Here is a 4,875-nt window from a genome sequence, read left to right as displayed (position 1 = left end):
GTCCAACTATGATGCATTTTCCAGTGATGATCTCAGGGCAAAGGTTAGTTCAAGCTTTCAGCAGGTGCTAATAATGGCTGATGAAAGTATACATCCTGAACTAACTAACCTTATCTTCATTAATTGCATCATACCTGCATTCTAGGGAGCCACACTGACCCTGTATGATGTGCTTGCCCTTGCACCGGGCACATGATGTGTTATTCTTCATCAAGGTGTGGCATAGAGCAATCAAGAAAAACATGGTTTGGGTTAATGGATTTATAAGTGCAAGGACCCCACTTTGTTCTTTAGAACAAATTTATAAAGTAGGGGCGGTTATGTTTACCTGCAATCCCAACACTTTCAAGAAGAAGCAGGGATTCTGAGACACAGTGCTCAAGCAGTCAAGCCAAGCTACTTTGAGACCCTGTCTCAACAAAATAGGTGATAGAATTTGAAATTGAGTTCTGGGACTGCACATGCCCATGGATAGGCAGACATGAACACATGAACATGTATATGCACACACAGAAGTAAAGGAGACAAACAGATAAGCCCTCAGCATGATTGCTTGTATTAGAATATGAGCTTCTTTTGAAACTAAGGCAGAAGTTCTTTGCAGAAATTAGTTCTGTACTGAATTTGGATTAATGTGATATCCAGTATTTTTGGGCAAAGAATGCAGTGGGAACATTTAACAGGTGAAGAATATGAAATTCAATGAGTTAACATAACATTTTAATTCTAACCACTCTTTAAAGCCCTGGTAGAATTTATTTGGCAATGATGAAAATGGCTAGCAACATCCCACTTCTGCTGAGGGTAACTAACAATTAGGGAAAAGTCTGCATGCTTCTTTCTTAAGATGGGATAGCTTTTGCACACTTACATGTCTTTGTTCAGAGACCTAATGGATATCAGTTTATTTATAGGAGAAGAAGCATGATAAGACTCAGACTATGGGCGCATATAGTTCACTCATAAAAGAGCTTCATTAAAATTGCACACACACTCGGGAGGCAGAGGCAGGCGGATTTCTGAGTTCGAGGCCAGCCTGGTCTACAAAGTGAGTTCCAGGACAGCCAGGGCTATACAGAGAAACCCTGTCTCGAAAAACCAAAAAAAAAAAAAAAAAATTGCACACAAATATTTATTGGCAAATGAATGTTGTACCAAGACTTCTTACACAAGATCTGGAATTTTGTTCTATAATTATCTCTACTTTCCTGAATTTGAGACTTAACCTATATGCTGCAAATTTCTCTTTTTATAATATATTAAAATGTACTGTTTATTTGTGTGTGTGTGTGTGTGTGTGTGTGTGTGTGTGTGTGTCTATTCATGCAAAGGCCACAGTCAACTTTAGCTGTTTGGATGTTTTTCCCCAGGAAACATCTGCTTTGTTTTTGAGACAGGGTCTCTCACTAGGGTTTACTGATTCTGGTCAGTTAGGTAGCAAGATTTAGTGGGCCTTCTATCTTCACTTCTTTGAACAAGAATTAGCAAATTGCCTTGAGTGGTGATTGCTTCAAGATAGTGGGAATAGTGGGACCCTCCCTGCCAGGATCTACTTTCTGGAGCTGCAACTCTACAGTATAGAGAATGCCAAGAACTTCTAAGACTCTATCAGAAGTACTTATTGGAGCAGGGAGAGAACTTTACCATGTCCCTCTCAGAGCTTGGAGCTGCTAGTGTGCAGGAGCAGCAGATAATCAAGAAGAAAATCACTCAGCAGTCTTCATTGATGGACATGCATGGTTCATATCTGAGTGCAGCTAAACCACAAACCTACTGTCAGAGCAAGGCAAGGCCTAAGTCAGCAAACCAGGACTCAGCTTCAGAATCCCTTACAGCATGAAGGAATAATTCTTTGAAACCAATAACACTTCATCTTCCCAAAGAGGACTTAGAAAGGATGTCAACAGAAACCAGAACATGTACTTATGAGTCTCCGGGGAAGAGACGAATGTATGCAGCCCCAATAGAGAAAGCCCTACCAGAAGAGTTAAAGATAAAGGATTATCCAAACCTTCCACCTACTCCATCTGGTCAGTACTAGTCAGAGCATAAATGCTCTCAAAGTGAAGCTTATGTTCATGAGAAATATCGCCCTACAAATACGTAAGACACATCCAGAATCACCCTACCTCAATGTTTTAAGACACATCCAGAATCATGCACTCATTGTAGGATGTCCTGGACCTCTCTCATGCATGATTGAGTGACACTGCAACCCAGAGAAACTGATATTGAAAAACAACTCTCAGAAAATTGAAGGCAACAGCTGATGTTTCAGAATATGGAACTGGAAATTGAAAAGGAATGCCTCAGCATCTCCTGGCCCAACAAGAGACAAAGCTTCTCCGTAAACAGCAGCAGAAACAACACCAATCTAGGCTGGATTGCAATTGTTTATTGAAGCCAAAATGATGGCTGTGTGGAGCCTCATCATCCTTCAAAAAGTGCCCAGAACCTCCAAACAGTGGGCAAAATTGGAGGGAGAAGACAGCTGTTGAGTTTCAGCCACATGTGGAGAATGGCATCGAATGGACATGTCAACAGAATGATACATACAGACCCGAGAGAGACAGCAACAGGAGTTAGAAAATATGCATCCACATTTCCTATGTCAACACGAAGCCCTAAAGACCCCCTGACACCAGCCTTCTCATCATTCCAGCACAAAACCTCAAGGTACAAGACATCTATTTTGGATTTGGTTCAGTCTCTGAGCCCAAATTCTGCTCCCAAATCTCAGCCCCATCCCTCCAGAGCAGCAGGGATATGGAGTACTCTCTGACCTACCCCTCAGAAATCTACCTGGAAGAAGGTGATCCACATAGGAGCCTTGAAGACCTGGAGGAGAATCAGATTCTGGAAGACATATTTTTCATATGACTCTGAAGCACATGCTACAGAATTTCCACAGGAAATATTTGGGTTCCTTTCCATATTGATGTTGGATATTAAATTGGAAAGTAGCCAAGTCTCTCCTTTCTTGAAGACCTCTTGCTGGCATCCTTTCATGGCATTGAATATAGAAACCATTCTAATATATCAGGGTGTTTTTCAGTCAGACCAGTCAGCAGAAACAGACTAAAGGAGGTCACTTAGGGGTCAGATGTTTTCTATACCAAACAGAAATTAGAAATTTAGGATACTTTCTGCATGGCAGACTCCACGAATATCTAGTGTCATTTTAAAAATGTTTTCAATTTACTACTGCAAAAAGTTGACTCTTTACAGAAGGAAAACTTTCCCATTGACAGACCTCTTAAATATGAAAGTAGCTACTTCAGAAAGCCTCTTCTCTCCTCACTAATGCTAAGTGTGGCTCTTCATTCTGAAATTTAATTTGATGACCCTAATATCATCTTAAATGGACCAATACTTGTGGGTCATAGTGATCACCAACCTGCTCATTGCCACCCCTTAAACCAAAAGACTTAATGACTTAGAGGGAGGTTCCCAACTAGACAGTGGCATTGTACCACATGTGGGAATGGCTGCCTGTGGAAATTTACCAGTATTTAGGCAACCACCTCTCCAGTTTCCCATGATGGATGTTTCTTGTTGACTTCAATGTCAGTTGTTCTTATAAACTTTATCTGTGGTTGTGTCTGAGGACGGTGTCATTAGAGAAAGAGTGGTATCAAGTGGCTGCAGGTTGGCAGGCTCCTTCTGCTCCCACCTCACTCCATAAAGATGAATAGTCCTATTTTGAGTGCCCATGGATGCACTGAATCTAGGAAAGCTCTGCTGATTATCCTTCCCGGCCCAGATCTAAAGCTTTTCTCTTTAAGCTGAGCTCAGTCCTGTTGAGTCTACTCAGACTCCCCTCCCAATCTCATACTCTTTCTCTGAGGCAAATGCAAGGGCAAGATGAACTACTTATAGTCATTACCTTTGGAAACTGAAAGTTCATTGCAGATTCTAGTTTCCTTTTCAGAGTCACCCTGAGAGTAACTAGAACAGGCTTGTTCCATTTCAAAACACCTTTAGGAGATGTCTTTGGAGTGGTAGAAATGGGCATTTTCTCTTTTGGCTTTCCAGAAATATCTTTTCTCTATCTTGTGTGTCAAAGACAGCTTAACTATACCTATTTCTTTAGACCTGCTATAACCATAGTCACCATTTTGAGCATCAGTAGTCTTACTACTCCAGTATGTCTCCAAAAGGAAAAGAAAGAGAATCTAACTTCTCTAAGAAGATTATTTACCTTAGAAGAGTTATACCCAGTCTAAAAACTAAAGCTCTTTTTAGATGACATGCCAATGAATGGAATTTAATTGCTTCTTCACCGGCATGGAAAGTTTGGAAGAGAAAAAAAAGTTTTCAGGAGAGCATCAGTCAGCACACTTTTTATACTTCATGGCCCTGCCAGTTGCCTTCTTTATCCTGCAGGCATTTATGTGTGTGTATGTGCATGTGGATGAGTGTGCGCATGTGTACACACACACACACACACACACACACACACACACACAAACACACACACACACACACACACAAACACACAAAACACCTAGTGACTTTGGTATTAATGAAATGATGCATGTTAACATTTTAATCTGTATTAAATTTCCTTTGAGAGATATGTGTTGTAGAGTATTAGGGATTGAGCTGATTGTAGCCTTGTAGCCTATCCCACAGAAGAATGGGAAGAATGTAGAAGCCATGTGCCTCCCCTGATAATGATCTCTTCAGTGGTTGGTTGGGACTTCTTTGGCCAGCCCCTTGATGTTTCCTCAAAGCAATACTGCACACAATAATGAAAATTTGGTTTAACAAGATTCACCATCATCACCAGATAGGAGCAGTTCAAACCCAAAGGTGGAGATGGGGGTCATTGTTCTTTTCTTTATTTCTCTTTCTTATTTTGAGTCAATATCC

General features: G+C 40.8%; 1 pseudogene; it reads left to right on the top strand.

The window, feature by feature from the left end:
• Window positions 1-768: 768 nt before the first annotated feature.
• Window positions 769-2,880, top strand: LOC110295956 (protein hinderin pseudogene; annotated as a pseudogene).
• The last annotated feature ends 1,995 nt before the right edge of the window (window positions 2,881-4,875 follow it).

Source organism: Mus caroli, unplaced genomic scaffold, assembly GCF_978045245.1.
Source record: "Mus caroli unplaced genomic scaffold, Mus_caroli_1 scaffold_1, whole genome shotgun sequence".
NCBI lineage: Eukaryota > Metazoa > Chordata > Mammalia > Rodentia > Muridae > Mus > Mus caroli.
The sequence above is the reverse complement of the archived record's forward strand: the minus strand, read 5'-3'. Positions and strand labels throughout refer to the sequence as shown.